Source organism: Caretta caretta, chromosome 15 (assembly GCF_965140235.1).
Source record: "Caretta caretta isolate rCarCar2 chromosome 15, rCarCar1.hap1, whole genome shotgun sequence".
NCBI classification, from domain to species: Eukaryota; Metazoa; Chordata; order Testudines; family Cheloniidae; genus Caretta; species Caretta caretta.
The window spans coordinates 12631013-12655260 of NC_134220.1; the positions used below are offsets into that span (position 1 = coordinate 12631013).

General features: G+C 46.1%; 1 protein-coding gene across 2 annotated transcripts in view; it reads left to right on the forward strand.

Annotated features, from left to right (window-relative positions):
- Positions 1-8022: 8022 nt before the first annotated feature.
- ADORA2A (adenosine A2a receptor) overlaps positions 8023-24248 on the forward strand; it is a 36413-nt gene continuing 20187 nt past the window's right edge. Inside the window, exon 1 of one of the 2 annotated variants that reach the window (XM_048821599.2) lies at positions 8023-8540. The gene's annotated coding sequence lies outside the window, so the exon portion shown is untranslated. Of the gene's footprint in view, positions 8541-10550; positions 10677-24248 lie in introns of those variants that run through there. The other variant, XM_075120249.1, reaches the window with a different exon arrangement.

Here is a 24248-nt window from a genome sequence, read left to right on the forward strand (position 1 = left end):
CAAAGACAGCATGATAGTAGAAATGAAGAACTTGAAGGGGGAGATGGAATGGAATGCTAAACTGTATTCTACTGTTGGACACTAGGTGGTGCTGTCACATACCTTATTCAACCCTAACTTAGCCATACCTGGTGGAGCATTAAAGGATCTTGTACTGAACACCTCTAGTGTGCATCTCTTTGAGATGGTAGCTCTACGGCCAGTCCATATTTGATACAGAAGCCTGATCTTCTAGTAGAACCCTTGCAACCTACCATGTACAAGTTGTATGTGACACAGACCACGACCATTCAGTCCTTTGCCATTGCTGAGCCTTGCAATTGTCATACGAATACCTCTCCACTAGAAGCTGGATATCAGAGCAAACTTTACCCAGAGCTGAGTTAGCTTAGTGGTTTAACTTGCAGGTTCACTTCTTGTGTTGACTAATATCTCTAACTGCTAGATAACTTTGATACCTCCTGCCTGACTAAAGGTTAAGTTAAGGCACAAACACAAGTCTTTATCAATGCCACAAATATCTCTGGATCCATAGATGCAAGTCTGTTTATCAAAAGCATTATTCTGTTCAAGATGAGCTGAGTGATCACACTTTCAGTAGGAGTATACGCTCACTCCAATCTCAAAACAGCTTCAACATTTTGCCAACAGAGCTCGGAAGTATGTTTTGTTTTTTTCACCACCTTGCAGCTGAAGTATCTGGAGTGGTGAAACTTTGGCCGGAAGTAGCTGTTTTCTTTCTGATTATATTATTTTGCACTACTTTTTCCAATAACTTACCCAAGCAAAACATTGATGCATCATCAACTAAGCAGAGAGTAGATCATAGAGTATAGTTTGCATGGCACATTTCAAAGGTGAATGTTTCTTTATACAGAGTTCACTTCTGTCTTGGAAGGAAACTTGTTCAAGATTCATGTTACACTAGTTTCCTACAGACTTCAGTATTTTGGATCAGTTTTTATGGCTGAAAGGTCTCTATTGTGATTTAAGAGTAGTGCGTAGGTTAACAGTAACATTTATTCTAGAGTTATTACTCTTTTAGTTTTAGAGGGTAGAGTATCTTGAACTAAAAAATGAAGGTGTAACTGCTTGTGATCTAAATCCATTTGCTATGTTCAATCAGAATATAGTGCCTACCCCAGGAACATACACAGGCGCATACATACCAATTTCCCAAAGCTTAAAACAATGATGGGCAAAATTGAGGGAGAATAAATATTTAAACAAAAAAAAGTGAATGATAACTCAGTTATTTAAGAATGCTTTATTAGATGCTCAGGAAAACATAATTCTGTAGTCACAGAAGAAGGCTTCTTTGCTGTAAAAGCTATCATGATATAAGAAGGCAAGTGAAGACAACAATATAAAAGTTACAAATAGAAAATGAGGAAGCTGATAGCAGTGAATACAGATATGCAGTTAGGAAATGCAGACTCCTGATAAAGGAAGCTTATGGTCGATAGGGTTTAAGGGCTTCTTTAAATATATTGAGAAAAAGCAAAGTCCTAACAATGGGATAGGTCTAGACAATCATAGAAAAAGCAGATGTATTCAACAAATATTTCTGGAAGAAGCAAGATAATCATATCTTAGTGATAATGAAATACTTTCTATTCCAGCAATAACTAAGAGGATGTTAAGCAGCAACTATTAAACACCTTTGAATCTGTGGAACTAGATAATTTGTGCCCAAGAGTATTAAAAGAATTGGCTGATGAGCTATCTGGTACATTAATGTTGATTTTTAACAAACATTGCAACACTGGGGAAGTTCCAGAGGCCTGGAAAAAAGCCAATGCCCCTCTATTTAAAAAGGGATAAAGGGGATGACGTGACAAGCTATAGCCCAGTTAGTCTGAGATCGATCCCAGGTAAGATCATGAGAAGGCCAATATGGGATGCAAATCATAAATAATTAAAAGATGTAGCATAATTTATGCCAGTCAACATGGTTTTATGGAAAATAGGTCTTGTCAAACAAATGTATTGTTGGTTCTTGAGGAGATCACAGGCTTGGCTGCTAAAGGTAACTACATAATACACTTAGACTTTTGTAAGGCATTTGATTTAGTTCTGCATGAGATTCTGATAAACAAATTCAAAATCAGTGTAGCCACTAGTATATGGATATTGCTAGATCACAAAAAGCAATTGTAAATGGGGAATAGTCATCCAATGGAGGTGTTTTTAGCGTGGTTCCCCCAGGGACCCGTTCTCAGCTCAATGCTGTTCAAGATCTTTATCAAAACTTGCGAGTCTCACACAAGTTGGTGGAGTGGTAATGATTGAGACAGGTCAGTTATATAGATCAACCTGGATTGCTTGGTAAAATGGGCTTATTTGAACATCATGGGTTTTAATACAGGCAGGTCCTATATTTAGGAACAAAGAATGTAAGTCACACAAGATGAGGAACTGCATCCTGGAAAGCAACAACTGAAAAGGATTTGGAGTCATTGTGAACAAAGAGTTGAATATGAGCTCCCAGTGGGATGCTAAAAGAAAAGGAGTACTTACGGCACCTTAGAGACTAACAAATTTATTTGAGCATAAGCTTTCGTGAGCTACAGCTCACTTCACCGGATGTAGCTCAGAGGGTGAACACAATTCCTGAATGTATAAACTGGGAAGAATATCAAATAGGATAAGGGAGATGTATGTGGGATTAGTGAGACCATTACTGGAACACTGTGTTCAGTTCCAGTGTCCACACTCCAAAAGGATGTTAACAAATTGCAAAGGGATCAACAAAGAACTACAATGATGATCTGAGGTCTGGAAAACATGCTCTATAGTGAGAGATTTATGCTCAATCTATATAGTTTATCCAAAAAAAGACTGAAGTGATTCAATCATGGTCTACAAGTCCGTACATGGAGAAGAGATTTTGAACAGTAGACAGCTCTTTAATCTAGTTGAAAAAGGCATCCAGTGGTTGGAAGCTGGAGTTAGAGAAATTCAGACTAGAAATAAGACACGTTGTCACTGAGGGTCATCAACCATTGGAACAACTTGCATAGAAATGCGGTGGATTCTCCATCACTCAGTCTTAGAATTAACTTTTTAAAAGATATGGTATAGCTCAAACAGAAACTCTGGGCTTAATGCAGAAATTGAGAGGTTTCTTGGTGTATGTTATGCAGAAGGACAGGCTCTAGATGATCATAATGGTCCCTTCCAGGCTTAAACTCTATAGGGGTAAGAGTCTTGACTTTCTTGCTTCTGTGAATGTTCCCATGTGATTTAATTTATTTGTGTTACCGTAAAATCCAGAGGCCTCGATCAGGATCAGGGTCTCCTTGTGCTGGGTGCTGTACAAACATAAAATGAAACGCTACCAAAGGGAGGCTGGATAAGCCAGCATCGGCCAGTGCTCTCTTGAGCACTGGGTATCTGGAAGTGGAAGGAAGGCAGAGGACACTAGCAGAGCCAGCACCAATGAGTTTGACACCAACCTCTCAATGAGGGTGAAGTTCCCCGTGCCGAAAACCTACCCTTCCCCCAGCCATACTGCCACTCTAGGCAGCAAAGCTGGCACCTGTGGCACATAAAGGTGACATTGAATCACTGAGCCAGACAGAGCTCCAGCATAGCTGCCAACATGAAGGAAAGTCCCAAAAAGAAAACAAAAAACATAGAATCCTAGAATATCAGGATTGGAAGGGACCTCAGGAGGTCGTCTAGTCCAACCCCCTGCTCAAAAGCAGGACCCATCCCCAATTAAATCATCCCAGCCAGGGCTTTGTCAAGCCTGACCTTAAAAACTTCTAAGGAAGGAGATTCCACCACCTCCCTAGGCAACGCATTCCAGTGCTTCACCACCCTCCTAGTGAAAAAGTTTTTCCTAATATCCAACCTAAACCTCCCCCACTGCAACTTGAGACCATTACTCCTTGTCCTGTCCTCTTCCACCACTGAGAATAGTCTAGAACCATCCTCTCTGGAACCACCTCTCATGTAGTTGAAAGCAGCTATCAAATCCCCCCTCATTCTTCTCTTCCGCAGACTAAACAATCCCAGTTCCCTCAGCCTCTCCTCATAAGTCATGTGTTCCAGACCCCTGATCATTTTTGTTGCCCTTCGCTGGACTCTTTCCAATTTATCCACATCCTTCTTGTAGTGTGGGGCCCAAAACTGGACACAGTACTCCAGATGAGGCCTCACCAATGTCAAATAGAGGGGGACGATCACGTCCCTCGATCTACTTATACATCCCAAAATGCCCTTGGCCTTCTTGGCAACAAGGGCACACTGCTGACTCATATCCAGCTTCTCGTCCACTGTCACCCCTAGGTCCTTTTCCGCAGAACTGCTGCCTAGCCATTCGGTCCCTAGTCTGTAGCTTTGCATTGGGTTCCTCCGTTCTAAGTGCAGGACCCTGCACTTATCCTTACTGAACCTCATCAGATTTCTTTTGGCCCAATCCTCCAATTTGTCTAGGTCCCTCTGTATCCTATCCCTTCCCTCCAGCATATCTACCACTCCTCCCAGTTTAGTATCATCTGCAAATTTGCTGAGAGTGCAATCCACACCATCCTCCAGATCATTTATGAAGATATTGAACAAAACTGGCCCCAGGACCGACCCCTGGGGCACTCCACTTGACACCGGCTGCCAACTAGACATGGAGCCATTGATCACTACCCGTTGAGCCCGACAATCTAGCCAACTTTCTACCCACCTTATAGTGCATTCATCCAGCCCATATTTCTTTAACTTGCTGACAAGAATACTGTGGGAGACCGTGTCAAAAGCTTTGCTAAAGTCAAGATACAATACATCCACTGCTTTCCCTTTATCCACAGAACCAGTAATCTCATCATAGAAGGCGATTAGATTAGTCAGGCATGACCTTCCCTTGGTGAATCCATGCTGACTGTTCCTGATCACCTTCCTCTCATGTAAGTGCTTCAGGATTGATTCTTTGAGGACCTGCTCCATGATTTTTCCGGGGACTGAAGTGAGGCTGAATGGCCTGTAGTTCCCAGGATCCTCCTCCTTCCCTTTTTTAAAGGTTGGCACCACATTAGCCTTTTTCCAGTCATCCGGGACTTCCCCCGTTCGCCACTAGTTTTCAAAGATAATGGCCAATGGCTCTGTAATCACAGCCGCCAGTTCCTTTAGCACTCTCGGATGCAACTCGTCCAGCCCCATGGACTTTTGCACGTCCAGCTTTTCTAAATAGTCCCTAACCACCTCTTTCTCCACAGAGGGCTGGCCATCTATTCCCCATGTTGTGATGCCCAGCACAGCAGTCTGGGAGCTGACCTTGTTCGTGAAGACAGAGGCAAAAAAAGCATTGAGTACATTAGCTTTATCCACATCCTCTGTCACTAGGTTGCCTCCCTCATTCATTAAGGGGCCCACACTTTCCTTGGCTTTCTTCTTGTTGCCAACATACCTGAAGAAACCCTTCTTGTTACTCTTAACATCTCTCGCTAGCTGCAGCTCCAGGTGCGATTTGGCCCTCCTAATTTCATTCCTACATGCCCAAGCAATATTTTTATACTCTTCCCTGGTCATACGTCCAACCTTCCACTTCTTGTAAGCTTCTTTTTTATGCTTAAGATCCGCTAGGATTTCACCGTTAGGCCAAGCTGGTCGCCTGCCATATTTACTAAAACGGTGCAGGAAGTGCGGCTACTCCAACGAGACCCTGCCCCACGTCCTGTGCAGCTGCAAGCCCCACTCCAGAGCCTGGCAGCTGCGCCACAATGCCATCCAGAACCGCCTGGTGAAAGCCATCTCACCTAGCCTGGGGGAGGTCGCCGTGAACTGCGCCATCTCCGGTACCGACAGCCCGCTACGACCCGACGTGGTTGTCACCAACGAAACCCAGAAAAAGATCATCCTCGTCGACATTACGGTCCCTTTCGAGAACAGGACCCCGGCCTTCCGAGAAGCTCGAGCTCGGAAACTGGAAAAATACGCCCCTCTGGCCGACACCCTGAGAGCAAAGGGCTACGAGGTGCAGCTGGACGCCCTGATTGTCGGAGCCCTGGGCGCTTGGGACCCCTGCAACGAGCGTGTGCTGCGGACTTGCGGGATCGGTAGATGCTACGCACGGCTCATGCGGCGCCTCATGGTCTCGGACACCATCCGATGGTCCAGGGACATCTATATCGAGCACATCACCGGCCACCGACAGTACCAGGAGGAGTGAGCCGGTACGACACTGTGCACACACTGTGGGAAAGAGACTGAGAGGCCTCCCCCATCGGACCGTATGAACTGGAACCGTAAGCCCGCTGAACATTAAACCCCACCAAATGAGGGTAGACCCATCCCCACCCCCGTATTCACTCACTATACCCAGCATACCGAACGTAGCTGTCGTGTGGATAACTTACCCCATATCTCGATGTCTGTACTCTGACCGGTTAAACTTTTCCCCCAGTCGGGGAATTTGCAGATTATTACGTGACCCTTGCTCCACCAGCTCCTAAATCGAATTTTGCACCCCTTGATAATCTGTACCTTATCCCCTGACAACCAGAAACTCCTATGCTTGAACTCTGTACCGTTCCTTATTTCAACATTACCTCAAATAAAATTATTAAATCTGTTCTTTCGACATCTCTTCTCCAAGTCCTTGATCAGAACTGGAGAGCCACAGGGAGTGAGAAACCTGACACTTTCTAAAGGTCAGGCCATCTCTTCACAGAGAATGTTGAAATGGGTAACACAATGTGTCTTGCTATGTTATCAGCTAGCTGGCCCAGCTCTCTCATCCAACATTAGAGCCTTGAGCCTTAGAGCTCAAGTGGCATCCTCTGCCTGCTTCAGGAATGTGCCCAGATCAGAAATCTGCAAAGCTGTGACCCTCTGACAAGCATTACACTTGGGACTGACCACGTTTGGGAGAGCAGTACTACAACTGTTCAGCTGATGCAGATGGAACTCCTCGTCCCATCCTCCCACAACCCATCCTCCATCCCCTCTTTCAGAATCCTCTGCAACATTGACTTGAAATTCTGAGGGAATCGAGGCCTGGTCTACACCTAAAACAAAGCCACCTACTAACCTGACAGTTACTGTAGGGTAAGCAACCATCTTTTTCTGACAATTCTACTGTAAAGGACAAGCAGGAACAGAAAGAGAGAACCTTTCAGGCCTTCTTTATCATAAAGCAGCAAAAATACTTGATCCTAATTTAAAAACAAACCTTTGCAGGTTGCCTTTAAGCCTTCTAAGAGACAGTGAGGCTCTTTTCTATCATCCATTTGGTTACTATTGACACTCTATTAATGATATGTGGACAAAATCGATTTTCCCTGCTTTTAGTAGCTATATAATCAAATTGCCTCATTAGCAAAATGTAGGCATGTGCTGGCTCGATCGCTGCCTAGAAGAGAGGAGGATATTAAAGCAGGCCAGTGACAACTGCATCCTATTTCCGATCTCCCGTAATCAGGGTTTAAAGTGCCATGTCTGCCTCTACCTTACTTAATAGAACCATGTTAAGGTTCAGATAGCTTGTTAAATGTACATGTTGTTGCTTCATTTGGAGCTGAGGAAGGGAAGGGCAGTAGGAAGAGTTCAAAACAAAACAAACAAACAAAAACCCACCACCGAAACTTGACAGAGGTGTGACCTGGGTAACAAGGGCCTTGCTTTCCTAGGGTGAAAGTGAGAAGAAGTTTTACAGCACCCCTTTACAAGGCCAGCTGTGAAACATTCTGTTGGACTGCATAGAGAAAGTGGGAGGCAGGGTGTTTACTTTTATGGAGAGAGTCCTCTAGAACTGGAGAGAGCCTTAACCTTTCCAGAGGCTGCTTGGCACACCCATTTGATTTTAACAGAAAATGATAGCCCAGCTCCAGAATGGGCTAGGATGCCCCCCCCCCCCCCTCGAAAAGTGAGCTCTAGGTTTTTAGATGGAAGTCAATCTCAGACTCCAACCCCCACTCTGATCTAGACAGCTTTCCCGAGGTAGGCGGAACTCCCTTGGAGACTGGAGTATCTGCAAACTGCGTTGAAATAGGATTCCTCTGTCTGGGTCCGTGTTTTTCCATCCTTCTCCTTTCCCCCCTCTTCTTTCAGTGACATTAGTCCCACCGGCGAGGGTGTGACTGAGCCGACAAAGCGGGCCCTCCCCAGGAAGTCTGGCTCAGAGCGCGCGGTGTTCCTGAGCCAGCCGGGCTCGTCCTCCCTTTACCTTGGGCGAGCCAGCGCCTGGGACGTGGCTGCTGCGGGGAGAACGCCCGCCGGCGTGCCTGGGGCCGTGATACCCTCCAGGGGGCGCCCTAGAGACCCCAGCCCGCGTCTCCCGGCCCCGCGGCGCCAGGGCTCAGTCCGTGGGTTTGAATTTCCTCCAGTCACCAGCCTGCAGCGGGCGAGCGAGCGGGGGGCCGGCCAGAGCGGGAGCGGCCGGTTCGGGCGCAGCTGCCGGCGCGGGAGCAGCCGCGGCCTTGGAGAAACTTTCTTGGCCGGTCGGTGGCGAGCACCAAAGCGGGCTGGGCAGGAGCTCGGAGCCGGGCAGGCGAGCCCGGCGGCAGCGCGTGGGGCGGGCGGAGGAAACACCCTGCCCAGGACAGGTGGGTGCCGCGCGCGGGGCGGGGACCCCCGGGCAGGGGAGAAGTTCCCCCTTTCGCAGCTCCCCTCCCCCAGCCAGTCACTCACTCCCCGGGACTTTTCCGGGTGTTCAGCCCCCCCCGGCCCCGCGGGGCATCGCGCTCCGAGCCGCCCGGGCGCTGGGAATTGCAGAGACAGAGCAGCGGGAGAGGAGCCTGCAGCTGCCCTGCGCGTGGGGCCGGGGGAGTGTGTGTGTGGGACAGAGAGAGAGAGCCTCCCCTTCGGCCCCACCACAACCTGGATCCAGCCCCCCCTCCCTCCATGCCTCTGGGCTCTGGCACATCCCAGCACAAGTGCCCCCCAAACCAAATCTGGCCCCTGGATCCTGCCAGATCCAGCCAAGTTTTAGCCCTCTCCTTCCCAAGTCCAGAGCTGCAGACAGAGTCCAGACTCTGATGCTTCCCAGTGTGGAAGTGCCTCAGAAACTCTGATCTGGCCCTTGGATCCAGCTGGGTTGGTACTGTTCTGGCCCCAGACTCAGCCCCTGCTGTATGTCAGAGGCTGGGATTTTCTGGTCAAGTAGCATCAGTCCCTTGTTTCTTTTAAGAATACAACTTGGGAGCCTGGGGCCAAAAATGCAAACTCTAGCAGAGTCCAGGTGCTGACTCTGCCTGTGATGCTGCTGAGCAGGGACTACTGGGGTTTGGGATTTTGTGGTGGAAATGGAGTAGCCGCACTTCTTGTCTGTTTAGCTGGTTTAAGTTTTGGGTTTGGGGTAAAAAGCTCCCTGTCTCCAGAAAGACCCTGCTGCCAAACACAATGGCTTTTCAGTGGGGCTGTCTCAGTTTGTAGCAAGGTCTGGTGAACTAGGAGCTGCTGGGTTTTTTTTCTTCTGTATTAAGATCAGTAGAATTTGGGGAATTGGGGTTGAAAATTGGTCAGACCCAATAGGATCTCGGAGCTAGTTATGTATTTTCCCAGTTCTGTTGGGCTGAGATACAGCCAGATCCTGATTTTCCCTGAGAAATAGGAGGGCTAGATTTGTCGTCTGCTTAGACCATACAAGTTGGGCTTGTGGGCCAAAGCCTGCCAAGATCCTACCGCTAGATCCAGGATTTTGTGCAATTTAAGGCACTAGAATGGGTTCAAGTTGGGAACTGTCTGGCAGGGTAGGAGCAGCTCCCCTTGTTCATGCCATGGAATTTGGGGGGAGAGGGTGGAAGTTGGACTCAGGAGGCTCCATGTGTTGGAGCTGAGGTTTTACAGCACTCGTGCCAAGGTGCACCAGAATCCAGACTCTTGTGGTGAAGTAGGAATACCTCGACTTCTCTATTTGGGTGTTGGAATTGGGGCCAAAATTTGGCTTGTTCCAGCAGGATCCTGGTAGATCCAGCTTTGCCAGCATCCCTCAGAGGGATGAAAGTAAGAGTTCGTGTGCAGGCTTTAGAGATGGCATGGGTGTTAGATCTGAATCTCTTCCCTTTCGGGTGTTAGTAGTACAGTTAGGCATGCCCTTCCATCAACAGCCTTTGAACATTGGGGGAAAGGCAAATAACCATCCACTCCCCCTTTTCTCTCACCTAAACCTCCAACTGCAAGACTGGGACAATTCTTTGTCATCAGAATTCCTAGATGTCCACAACTTTTGATTTCCCCCCTGATTTCTCTTGAGTTTGGAGTCTAAGCTCTTCATCCTCCTTGCTCCCCCAGCCCTCTGACTTCTCACGGCCATCCAGTGCTCAAACTCTCGGCTTTTGTCCCCCCATCATCCTCAGACTTCTAGGACTTAACTTTGTTCCCCTCAAACCCAGCACTGCTGCTGACTCCTTGAATGTATGTGCTCTTAGTCAACTGGAAACTGTGGTTTCCCCAGTATCAGATACCAGTATATGCACAATAGCATTTAATGGTGGTGAGTTTGTCATTTAACTTTGAAATCAAGTGATGTGACTAAATAAACAACTTAACCAGAAATAAATGAGATGGTTCATTTTTCCTCTGTGATATTTACAGTAGGCTCAATGCTGTCCAGCATTTCAACAACATCTTTATCTGCTGAAAGTGGAGACCTTTGAGCTTTAGTACGTGGAAATGTTGTTAGTGAAGCTGTCACTAGAGGTGGCCGGTATCTCAGCAAGTGGGAGAAGATCATGACAAGGGTGAGATCCAAGTTATGGTGGTTCTGAATGGACCCTACATAGTGCTTTCTGAATTGTCTGAAGTTATCAGCAAAAGGGCCACAGCTTCCTCTGTTCCTCCCTCCAGATCTGGTGTAAGGAAAAGAGGGTGTTTCTAATGGGAATCCAAGGTGCTGGATGGCAGTGGGTGTGATTCCAAGGCACTGAGAAGCCAGGAGATGGGTGGGATTCCTTCAGCCCTTCCTTTCGGTAAGGAGAAAGACACCATCAGCGGCAGCGACACACACAGGGTGTGCAACATGCAGGGGCGGAACCCATGCAAAGTGCCGTTCAGATCTCACACTATAAAGCACCATAGTGTCTCTAATGCTGTTTTTGAGCACTGTGCCATACAAACACTGGTATAAGCCACGAGTGCAACGTGCCTCTGCCTTATTACAAACCTAAAGGCACCATCGTTTTGAAGAACGTGCTTGACAGAGTCTTTCTGGTGTGTCTGTGTGTGATGCAAGGAGAAAACAGAAGGGGTTAACTTAAAAAGGTTAATGTGAGTCATTTGGGTAAATAGTAATTAAGGCAACTTTTATTAACTATTTAAACCAAAATTATTGTACCAAGCAGATGGGCATCTATTAGGTAACTCTGTCTTTGAATGTATTTGTTTTCAGGCTTTTAAGTCCCCCTCTTGCAGTAATTGAAGAACTGTGGTAATTGACAAATTCGACTTCCTGCATGCAATAGAGACATGCAGTTATACAGGGGGTACAGTCCTTTCTGTTTTGACTTTAAAATAGAAAACTACCAGATCAGATCGTTACAGCCGCCTACAAAAGGATTAGGTAGAATAACAAAAAGCAGGGATATGGGAAATCCCCAAATTGGATTAGATTTGTGGAAGAATTCACTTATATTGAATCTCAGTTTAAAAAGAAAGAAAGAAAGAAACCCAGTACAAATGTGATTAAATATTCAAAGTATATGAATAATCTGAAAATAAAAGAGAACCTTTTCTGATGTGGCAAGTAGCTCAAACTGTAAATTAACAATCAAAATTTGTAACCCCCTAAATTTATATATAAAACAATGGCTACTTGTGTGTACACGGGTGTATTGAAAATAAAAACTACATATGCCAGGCAGCGTGAGTTCATGGAAAGCGGGCGGGCAGTCTCTTTCATCCATTTCAGTGGAATGGACTTTTAATGTACATATAAACATCAAGCCCCCCATTCCAAGGAAAGATGAAGGGAACATGCTTTTGATGAAAGGCATTAGAACCCTGCAGCATAGGTGCTGGGGATGCTGCAGCACCCCAGGGCTTGAAGTCGTAATAACCTAAATACATGGCTTCCATCTTCAGCACCCCACTATGCAAATTGTTCCAGCACCTCTGCCCTGCAGGAGATACCTGGACTGTATCAAACTGTCAGAATGGGTGGGAAGGGAAGTATCGATCCAAAATGAGTATTTTTGCCCAAACTTCTGTATTTGCATCTTTTATTGCTGATATTTTAATAGTTTTCCATAACAGCCACTGCTTGCTCCCACATTTTAATATAATCAGCTTTTAACAACTATTCTTCTTATCGTTTAGTCTAATCCCTTATAATGAGGTTTGGGTTGGGCCCTGTGAGTAAATCCTGATAAAAACAAGCAGAGAAAAAAATGCAGCCAAATATAAGAGCTTTGGGAAGAGTTTTGTTTTGGATTTTCACCCTCTCCAACACCCACTGACAGCCTCCAGAAGAACCCACTAGTTTAGTGCAGTCCAAGAATCTTTGCTGCTGGGCCTAGCGTCTTTTTCATCCATTTTTATGGGGTGGGGAACTCTCATTCCTCTTCCTTTTTTGCTGAGGCATTGGGCTACAAGTGAGATATCACGCCCAGATGCCATCCATATGTTCTCAATCCTTAAAGGACTAGAAGAGAAAACTGTGGAACTGCTCTATCACTTATAACAAGTTCAGCCTATGGACTTGGAAAATATGAGTGAACAATAAGGGTTGTTGTTGGTGACTCCATAGAAGATAACCTGATGAGCAATAGACAGTGTGAATTCTATAAAAACCAAATGATAAAGACACTCCGGTAGCGTACTCTAATATGATTACAAAATTTAGTGGACAAGGGAATTTGGTGGATGTGATATTTAATAAAGGCCTTTATAGGCACGTGGGAATTGAAAAGTTGTTTAGATGAACATGCTATGATGGGATTATAAAATGAGCTGCTGAGCCACAAACAGAGCGATCTCGAGAATTTGGAGAAACGGGCAAACAGAACGAGACTGAATTAAGTTGTTATAAAGACCAACTCGGGAGCTGCTCTCACGAGGCAACAGGTTATAAGGCTCTGTTTTAGGAAAGGACTTCAACTTTAAGCATGTGCTTAAGTGCTGTGCTGAATATAGATGCTTTCCTTAATTTAAATGAATAAGTTCATCAGCAGGATATTTGCAGCCTCCAGGATCAGAGCTAATGCAGTTTTCTTAGAACATCTTCCCCGTGCAACTCACAGCAGCGTCCAGGACAACAGTGTACAGCAAGACAACCTAGGATCACAGTTTAGCCATATGAGTCTTGCCCGCCAGTCATCTGCTGATGGTGCTGATCCTCACCCCACCATGTGCCAGTCCACTGCAGTCCTTCAACCCACACAACAGTCTGGCTATATCATAGCAACAGCCCCACCTCTGCCACCTCCACAAGGCCAACCAGTCTCTACTCCCACCTACTCTGCATCCAGCCCTCCTGTCAACCAGCAAGTGCTGCAGCAAAAGGGGTATATGCAGCAACCTCTACCACAGATGCCATCAATTGATCTTATTCATCTTAGTCAAGCGTAGGGTGGGACATAGTAACAGGTGTACAATATTGGAAAGGTAGTAAGATAAAGGCCAGGATGAAGTACTTAATTTGTGCCAAGTTGTGGCCATTCCTAGCCCTGCACTCTGGGCTTGGCACATCCGTTATGAAAGTAAAAGAAATTGCTTGAGCCTCGGCACCTCTTTCATTACAAACAGGCCCACTGACCGGGGGGGGGCAAAAAGGGCAATTGCCCGCGGGCCCAGGCTGCAGGGCACTAGGCGTGTGAGACCCCTTCAGGCCCTGCACTTTGGGGGGCCCTTGTGCTGGCGTGGGTGGTTCTGGAAGTGACACATTCGTCACTTCCACCCCAGGCCCTGCCCCGCAAGGGATGGTCCTGACCCCGGGGCCTGGAATTTCGTCAGGCCTGATTACACATGAAGCGCTGCCAAAGAGGAATGATTCCAGGTGTTACAGCGTGATGTAACAAACCCTGAAACATGAAGAGAACATTTTGTTTAGAGTTGTTTAGGGAACATTTTACTAACAATGACATTGAGACAATGGAACAATTTGCTGTGAGCGAGACCCAATCATTAGTGAGGTTCAAGCATGGACTGGAGAGTGCAGGTGGAGACCCAAGCTTCTACAAGTGCAAAGGCTTGAACTAGCCTGTCAGGACAGTTAGAGGAAAGGTGGGTCTTAGAGAAATTTGGTGATGTGGGAAATGACCTGCTGGGCTGTTTCCTGCCAGGTGCTGAGTGCACTCTACCACCCTGGAGTCAGTGGAGGGAAAGGTGCTCAGTATCTGCTAGGAAGCACTCTCTGTACCTTGCAGGATCAGGCTTGTTGTATCTGCCAACTTGTTGCTAGACTCTGAAGCTGACTTAGCAGAGTCTTGCATTCAGTGCCTGCGTTTGCTGTGGCCGGACCCTGCGTGTTATCCCAGCCAAGCCTAACTGGGAGGGACCCTCAGGATCCTTAGGCAGCAAGCTGTTCCAATTGGGAGCGCAATGAGGCAGCAGGAATTGTTCTGAGCTGGCCTTGGCCGGGGGTCACCCTTTGTGTATATTAATGGGCCAGTTCCTCACCCATTCAAGTGAATGAGGCAGAAAAGCTGAGCAGGGTGCAGTGTGATTCAGGCTTGTTCTGTTTTCTGAATGTTTCCCTTCGGGAGTGGCAAGGTTTGCCGTGTTCTCACACTTGGGACAGTAACACGCGCTTGGTCTCTTGCCTCAGCCAGTGTTGGAGCCTCCCAACCTGTCCCCCTTCCCCTGGGCGGTGACATTACCATGCCCTCCTTCCTTTTCTCTCGCCCCTTTTTTTCAGTCACTGCCGGCATAACGAAGGGGACAAGTGTTTCCAAAGTGAAGTGTCTAGTATCTGGGTAGAACAGGTATTGCAGTGGTAGCATGGGAGCGTAGGTGGGATTAAATCTGTGCCCATTCCGTTTTGTAATTCATCTCTCACTTGCATGTATCCCCAGATGTTGGGTTGAGAGGAGGTGAGAATTTGTAGTGGTTTATTCTTTTCTTGTCATTCCCAGAACCACTGATCTTCTGGGAGGGGAATGCTCAGGCCTCTGGGACTTATTTGGGAACCTCTCTTAACTGGCTGTTAACACTCAGTTTTCTAGAAATGTCAAGTAAGTCCGGGTACAAATCAGTACCTGAGGCTGATGTGTCATGGGAAGTGGATTAACAAAACTTACATTGCATGGTAATAAAAGCTTCATTTTCACTCTGAGATCAGTGCAGTTGGGCACTCGTGGGAGGAATTCTGAAACTTTCAGCAGGAAACGTTCCCCTTAATAAAAGGTCACCAAGAGGTGTGTGATTTTTTTAATGCAATCCACAGGAGTCTTAAATTGCTACGAGAGTTGTAATGTTCATATGTATCTAGTCCATACAGCAATCTCCATATTCTACAGTGCTTTAGAACAGGGATCTCAAACTCAAATCACCACGAGGGCCACATGAGGACTAGTACATTGGCCCAAGGGCCACATCACTGACACCTTTTCATACAAAGATACAAAAACTCCCCCGTCCCTGCCCCCAGTCCATCCCTTCTCTGAGGCCCCACTCCTGCCCCACCTTTTCCACCCCTTCCCTGCCCCTATTCCAACCCCTTCCCCAAATCCCCACCTCTCCTCCGCCTCCTCCCCGAGCACGCCGTGTACCCGCTCCTCCCCCTCCCTCCTGGAAAGTCCTAAGCACTGCCAAACAGCTGTTTGGTGGCAGAAAGCGCTGGGAGGTAGGCAGGGGTGAGGGGAGCTATGGCAGGCCGCAGGAAATAACTCTGTGGGCCGCCTGCGGGCCGCGTGTTTGAGACCCCTGCTCAAGAAAATAATATTGCCAGATAGCATCTAGAGGGCATTTTATCAGTCTGACTTTGGTAGTGGCCAATATGGTTATAGTTGTGTGCAGTGTGGGGGGCTTTAGAAAGTAGACACATTCATTTCTAATGTGTTAAAAACCTATAGTCTACATTTTTTAAAATGACCAGTGATACTGGGTTTCTAGTTTGACACACCTTAAAGGGACCTGATTTATAGAACTGCTGAGCATCCCCCTACTGAAAATCAGGCCACTTTAAGCTGTCAAGTTGGGCACCCAAAGGCAAAGGTGCCCCAAATCACTAGTCACTTAAAAAGCCCAGATTAGTCCTGTCTTTACAGAACCAGATGGGGCTCATTTGGATACTTAACAGAAGTGTCAGCTGCCTGTCTAGCTGGGGTCCAAGTTAACTAATGCAGGTGGACAGGGAAGATTGAGGGGGAACTTGGGAAAGGTTATGTAACTGTACAAAGATGGAACCACTTTGGGGGTGGCTGGGTAGTATGAACTTTTAGTGGATGGCTACAGTTGTTAGAAGATGAGGTAAAATTGTATCCTTTGGGTCTATGGGCTGAGGTGGTCTTAATGCAATTGGCCCTTTGCTACAGTTCATTTTGCTGTCTGTTTCTCCCTACCTACCCGGAGAAGGGGCAGATACTCAATCCTCCTGAGGGGACCAATGACTTCTCCCGTGCATTCATACTACAGCCTTACTGCATAGTTTGTGTTTGGCTTCTCCTTCCATTTACAGGGGTTGGTACAACCAAGGTGGGCTCAACACTTCTGAATTCAATCTTCTCCCGGGGGGGTTGGTTTGGACCCATCTCCATTACAAACCTCCTTGTACTTGAGAGCAAATCCCACAGCCCACTTAGAAATCTGTCTTGGGAATATCTTCTCACTTCCTATTTGCTGACCATAAGGATTGGGTTTGGGTCACGTATGTGAGAAATGGATGGGAATGTCTTTAAATCAAGGGTTGGAGCTTTTTTAAAAAATTAGTCTTTATTGTAAGCAAGAAAAATATTAAGAGGAGCAAAGGACCATTCTCTGGAAGTCACTACTGGAAGGAATCTGTGCTTGCTTTCTGACCTCTTTGCCTTTCCACTTCCTTTAGACAAACCTTTTAGCTCATAAACAATTAACAAGAAACACGTGCTAATAAAATGTTTTATAAGGTGGTTTGTGAAAAGGCAAGCTACATCTCCAAACATGGTGCTTCCAAACTTTTTAAGTCATATGTAATTAGCAATACAGGCTCTCCCCAAAATGGAGCATCAGAGTCTAGTGGCTGAGCAGATCCAAAGGAGGGATTTAGCAAACATAGCAGAATGTAATACATAAGCAGGCATGATTTTACCAAAGAACATGGAGACCCAGAGAAAGAAGGGAAGTTTTTGTTAGATCCCTGAATGCACAGGGTGAGCACTGTCACTTTTGAGTTAGTAAAGAAGAACACTTAAGATTTGCTAGTAGTCAGGATTTTGAACAAAACTTTTAGAAAAAAAATCGATCTCAGCGCCCTCTAGAAAAGGTGTTTGAACTGGCTCCGCAGACTGTGCTAGTGAAAATGTGTCGTCCAGCAAGAAACTAATAAAATTGCAGTGCAAGTAGCAGAAGAATAAATTCCCAGGGAGAGAACAGAAGCATCATTAAAAAGACCAAAACAAACCCCTCTTAATTGCACTGAGTTCATGGGGCAGAAATGTTACGGGTGTAACAAGGGATAACACAGGACAGATGATGTATATTAATGTAAGGGGAAAAGACACTGGAAACCAAAAACCTAGGGTGATAGTACAAACAGTGGTGAATGATGCCTACTTCCTGGGAGCCATGTCCAAAGCTAACATTCATGGGCAGGCTTGGGCTTCTAGTCTTCAATGGTGTTACATTTACACATTGATCCCAGGGCAGAGTGACACCAATTTATAAAGAGACTTTTATGGAGATGCCCCCTAAGCTGGAGCAGCCCAGAGTAGTGCTCAGTAGCCAAGTTGGGTCAACTGAAAGCCCATCCTCACTATGAGGCCCAAGGAGAGTGGGTTTGACACGTATTAATTGCGCCAGCACAAGTCACCTTCTAGACCAAACTACAGTCATTGAGATGGACCTGGTGGAACACACAGAGGAAGCAGGTACGGTGTTCAGCCAGAATGTCAACCTTAAAGATGACAGGGTGGATGCTGATGTGAGGGGCCAAGCTTCATGTACTAAGTCTAGCCTGAAGGGTGCCAGTCCCTGTTTCCCAAATTGAAGGAAGAGCAGGACAAGTCAAGGAGAACAGTGCAATAGGGCATGTTACTGACCCAGCAAAGTAGTGTGCCCATCATGGGTAGCAGGAGGGCACATCCAGGTCTGCATAGACCTAAAAAGGCTCAGTGAAGAAGTAAGGGAGGAAAGGTGTATTCTCCCCACAATGGAAGAAACATGCTCAGTTTAGCTGGTGCAACAGTATCCTCGGCACTGGATTCCGACATGTTCCTGTCCACCCTGACTGTGCCAAGCAGAGAACTTTCTTAGCCATCTGACGAGTATTGCTCTATTGCCGTGCCAGAAGCATTCCAGAGGAAAATGAGTGAGAATCTGCGAGGCTGGAGGGCATTCTTCATGGATGACACTTCAGGTACAAAAGGGGACATAATGGTGAGATGAGCTCGGAGAGCAACTGGACTAAAATTAAACTGACAAAAAAAATATATGGGTGTGTAGATGAACGGTATGGCAGACCCCACTCTGAATTATAGATACCATGAGCATTCTAAAAAGAGGTGAGGGAACATCCACAGAGAGGTCAATTCCATCACCTGAAAATACACTGGAACAGATGCGTTTCAACAATATGGCGAAAAAATATTGAGAAAATTCCTACTGTGCTCCAGGAAGGCCTAGTTCTTCATGAATTACTTAAAACCCTGTCTTTTCCTTTGCTCTTTAAGTGCTTCTGAGTGGAGCCATAACTGTCTGCAAATGGTGTACTGGATGTAATAGGAGAAGAGGAGTCTGAAAAACAGAACTAGCATTGAGTCCAATCAACAGCCATGCACCTTCCCACAAGAGACCACGTGTTCTTCTGACTAACATTGGCGGTAACTTGTTAGTGAAAAGGGCACTTTCACTTTCACAGTATTCTCTTTCTGTGTTTTCATTAGGAGTCTCTTCAACATCTTTCTTACTCTTGTGTGAAACTGTCTAGCCACTCACTTTTTTTAACTGACACTGTAAGAATATTAATATTTTGTCTACTCTTGATCCAACGGCTCAGGCCAGGGCCCTTCATGTTACTGAGCAGGAGAGTGCAGAGTTCCTGTTGTCTACTGCAGTTACTGAGACTCAGCTAAAGTGGGTGCCAAGGAGCCTGTTTCTTTGGGTTTGTTTTTTAATCTAGCTCATGTGCTATCAGTTGCCTGCTGTGTCCCTCCTGGACTTTTACTGGCACTGGTTGGTTTGGTGCACATTACAGTTGGAGGAGTTGTTGTGGGGGAAGTTTCTTCTTGTTTGGTTTTGTTTAACATTTACAGTATCCCCTCAGAAAATAATGGTCAGGTGTTTCCCGTTCCAACCCCTCTTCCAGTGCAGCAGTAAAAATTGATCCACTTCTAGCTCTTGGAGTGTGGAGCACCAAGCCCAAGACAAAGTTTCAGATTAACCATTCTTGTTGGCTGGTCCATCCAGAGCCGGTGTTAGGCATAAGCAGACTAAGAAATTGCTTAAAGCCCTAAGCAGCTCAAGGGGGCCCCCTATTATTACTATGTGTTGGGGGCGGCAAAAATATTTCTGCTGAGGGCCCCCTGCTAGCAGCAACACTGGGTCCATCCTGCATCATGGGCTTTGCTTTCAGGCTGGTACCTGGGATGGTATATCCCTCCTGCCTTTCTTAAATTATGATTTTCACTTTAGAGGTAAGTAGAGCAGAGAGACCCTGGAGGGTTTTCCCCTTCCTCTCTAGCATAGGGCACAGGTCACTTGCAGGTTTGAACTAATGTCAGTGGTGGATTCTCTGTAACTTGAAGTCTTTAAATCATTATTTGAGAACTTCAGCCACGCAGCCAGAGGTTCTGGGTCGATTACAGGAGTGGGTGGGTGAGGTTCTGTGGCCTGCAATGTGCAGGAGGTCAGACTAGATGATCATGATGGTCCCTTCTGGCTTTAGAGTCTATGAATCTATAAATAGAGGAGGGAGGAACAGTAATGGGCTGGTCAGGTAGGGCTTAATTATTATTTTATTAGTTATGGATAGTTATGCTAAAGCATAGGCCATATCCAATATGCTAAAGTTATTGATAGTAAATGAAGTCAGGATGGGCTGGGGTTGGGTGTAGCGCAGCCTTCTGAAGAGGGACGGTCTCTTTGCCCCCCCTCAACCAGGTAGAACAGAGGAGTCGGGTTGGAGTGCAGGGACAGGCTGCCACTGCCCTGGGGCAGTGTTCCCTCTAATTTTTGACAGGCCGTGTGCACAAAAAATTTCTTCTGTGCAAATTGTTGTGCTTCTGTGCAAATTTTTGTGCACGCAGAGTTTTACCATGTCCGCGGGGTTTAGGGTCTGTGTGCGCACGCACACGCGCACAGCTCAGAGGGACCAGTGCCCTGGGGGACAGCAGAATGGACTGGTTCAGTCTTAGAAATGGCTGAAACCATCTTTGTTCCAAATAAAAAGTGAAACAATGGAGGGTGTGGAGGAGCCCTTAAAGGACTTGGTTGCTCAGCTGTGGGTTTCTACATTTGCTTCTCTGAAGGAGGATTTCATTCATAGATGAGGGAGTAGCCTGGGCATAAGTGTTCCATACTGCCAAGCCTCAGGAAACCGAAGTGGGAGTCTAAATCCCAGTCTCCTGTTCCCCAGGTTGGAAGAGGTTGGGAATGCGGCAGACACAGGCCCCGGCAGTGGGAGTTCCACACACCACTCCTCATCTGGCTGAGTAAGGGACAGCATTGATGGGTTCACACGGGTGTCTTATCTACACTTTCCTCAGTCAGTAGGATGACGAGTTAAAAGATCTTTGGGATAAAAAGAATGAGGAAAAGTTCTCTCCAGGTCTGTGACAGGGATGTTGACTATCCCCTGTGGGGGTCAGGGTGTACATAAGCGCACATACTGTGTGTAGGTAGATAGTTCAATCTTTATTATACTTGTCTAGGACTACATTTTCCAGGGGGCCAGTCACCCATGGCTCCAGCTGAAGGTTATGGGAGCTGTGGGTGCTCAGAGCACCTGAAAATCGGGCTCATAACGTGCTGTGGTTTTCTTGCCTGCTTGGTTTTATTTTCATCCATCGTTAATGACGAACAGTCACAAGGGAAACAGTCTATTGTTAATATTTAATTTCCTCTTATTACTGGAAGCAGATGACTAAAAGATCAATTAAAAATGTAACCAATAAAAAGCCAATAAGGAAACCAGAAGAGCCACATCCTGCTGAGACAGAGCAACTCTTCCTCCTGCCTGCGCACCCCAGCCACCCTCTTCACCCGTTAGCCAGGATGTAGAGAAGCAGGATGTGGAGAAGCCAGCCAGTGTAGCATGACATGAGGTAGATGGGGAACTTGGGAAACAATTGTAAATAAGGCATCTAAAACCTTGGTATCTAAGTGCAGGAAACAAACTAGCGAGCAGCATTTAAAAGCAATTCACAAGGAACAAAACACAGATTTTTTCAGTACATTTGTTGCTTAAAATGTTTCTCAGCTACAGGTAAAATATGGATGCTGGTTAATTTGTGTGATAGATGATCCTCTAAATATATGGCATGAGGCAATGTGTCTTTGACATTTCAATAGGTTTAAAAGATATGGAATCTTCCCCTAAGTTAAAGCATCTTCAAAGGGAGGAGAATGTTCCCAAGTGGCTAAAAGTTTCCTTTCTGAGTTCCGAAAGCAGGAAACATATGGCTTATTAACAGCACCAACCTCCTGGCTCAATTTCAGGGTTAGGGTATTTGGGAATAATGCCCTGTAAAAGTCCTAGGTTTTGCCCTTAGGAAACTAGGCACCTGGGACTGTGTAATTTCCCAGGGATACACTAGGAGGCACTGTGCTGGGGAGGAGGGAGCATGGGGCCAGCTCAAAACTGTTGTCTGTGGAGTGAGTCCCAATTATGGTCTCTCTCTTGGTAGGGACACCACCTCTTCCCTCCCTGTGTTATCTTGGCATGGCCCACTTTCCCTAGTGGTGGTTTTCACTGACCTGGAACCGGCCGGGAGAACCCATTCCGGTCCAGAGACCTGCTTGGAATGGGGAAGGACCAGTCAGAGTCCAGAATGGCTCCAGGCAAGGAGGTGGGATTGGTAGTGCTGTGAGGAGGCTGGGGTGTGGTAGGCCCTCAGCCTATCAGTGTGGGCTTGGGGACTAAAGGAGCAATAAGGGGCTGAGAGAGGTGCTTGGTTTTGGTGTTTCTTTGACTTCATTCCACACAGTGCTAGATCACAATAGCTCCGGCTTCTGCATGTTAGAAATTCACATGGTTCCCTCATGCATCACACTGCCAGGGAAGTTCCCCTGTGCTGAGATTCATTGCAACATGTACATTTACCTGGCCATTTCATGCACTGTCTCGAGCTGCTTGGTCCTGCACTCTGGCTACAAAGGGAATGGACTCTAAGATTTTTGGCTCCCAGAGAGGGGTCACATTCTGATGGCTGGAGGATCAGAGACTGAGAAATCCTGCACCCTGTGGGATTTTGCTAATGCCCCTGAGATTGGCTACAACATTGAAAATTGTGGATATTGTCAAACCCGTTACTCCACAGTTGGAATAAAATGCTCATCGAATGAGGAGGCTGGATGGTGAGAAGAACAAGTCCACTTATCACCAGCATGATGATACATAATGCAGGTATGTGTATCCAACAGCACGAGGTCAAAACTGAGCCTCAAGGGGACAATAGCAGGAGAGGAGTTGATATGAGGAATGTTTGAATCAACACTATCTGAGCCTTCATTCCGGATAAAAACCCCAAGCAGCTCAGTCCAAAGTCAATTGGAAGAGCTCAGAACAAAAGCTTGTTCTGCCTCCAGATGTGAACAGCTTCATTGGAACATGCTGTTCAGATTCTTTATTCAATTTTCAAGGGACAGATTCTCATTGGGGCTGAAACCTGAGCTAGAACAGAGTGTTCCAAGTCATTAAAAATGAACAGGGGAGCAGCTGAGGGGGGTTGTAAGTGGCAAGAAAGGTTTATTTAATAATGGGAGAAAGACAGGAACATAGCCCAGGGTAACAAGGAGGGATTAATCCAATTAACAGAACAAGACATGAGTTTGAGAAGCAATATTAATTGTAGCTGTCCAGCAGGCTGCATGGTACAGGTTATTTTTCCCAATTCACAAGAAGTTAACAATACTGATCCCTTGAGGACCTAACTGAAATGTTAAATATACCACCTCTAGTACCTTTGTAAGTAAAGCAGGCTTGTGATTAAATTAATTTCATCAGTGCTGGCTGCTGAACTGTTGTCATACATGGAATAGATGCTCCTCCGAGAAATCAGTACCCACAGAATATACGTCTTTCCCTTAATGTCCATATTTATTTTCATTCCAGCTCACTCAGTTCTAGCAATATGAACTGAACAAACTGGGGCCTGGTTTGCAAACTAATTTTGGAACTAAAGCAAGCTTTAAATACTTCTGCAGTCAAAGAGTCATGCTGCAGGTGGGATGAAGGTAAGTCCTGCCCCACAACATGGAAAATGAAGGCGATGGGGAATGAATGGGTGTATGGCACTTGCACCTCAGAGGCCATTGTACCCAGCGTGCTTGCGGCAGTCACGATGCTGGAGTGTCGTAAATTCAAACACTGTACCTAATGCCAGTTGCTACCACAGAAACATTGGTGCTGAAGGAGATGCAATGCTGGCATGTCATGGCTGGAATGTTTGCTCACCTCCAGTCATTTGTCTTCTGAAATATATCAACTCTACCCAGCTCGAATGCTTTCTTTCCATCCCATGACGAAGCAGCGTATAAGAACCAGTTGTCCTCCTTCTGAACATAACACTGAGGTGAACAGTGAAGACTATGGTGGAAAAATAAGACTGCAGCGTGCAAACGGAACCAGAGAACTAGGCATGAGCCAAATTCAGAGCCTCCAGAGACTAAATTATAAAAAGGAAATCAGTCAGTGATACAACTGAGTGAAGTAGAATGTACAAGAACTCTCGTGACATAAGGCAATTAAAGACAGTCGTTAAATTTAAAATTACAGCATCTTTTTCCAGGAGGATGTGCTCGATTGTAGAAAATTCCGTCTCTCCCTGCGTGGATTTGAACTAGGTGGGACTTATCTGGAATGATGAGCATCAGGAAAATCCAATAAAAACTTGCTGTCTCATTCCTAATCAGATTAAAGATAGCCATGTTGGACAAAGATTAGCTGCTGAAGTGGTCAAGTGAAATAAAGCACAAATAGGATTAAGATGAGTTCATCAGCCTGCACAAAGAAGTGCTGATTT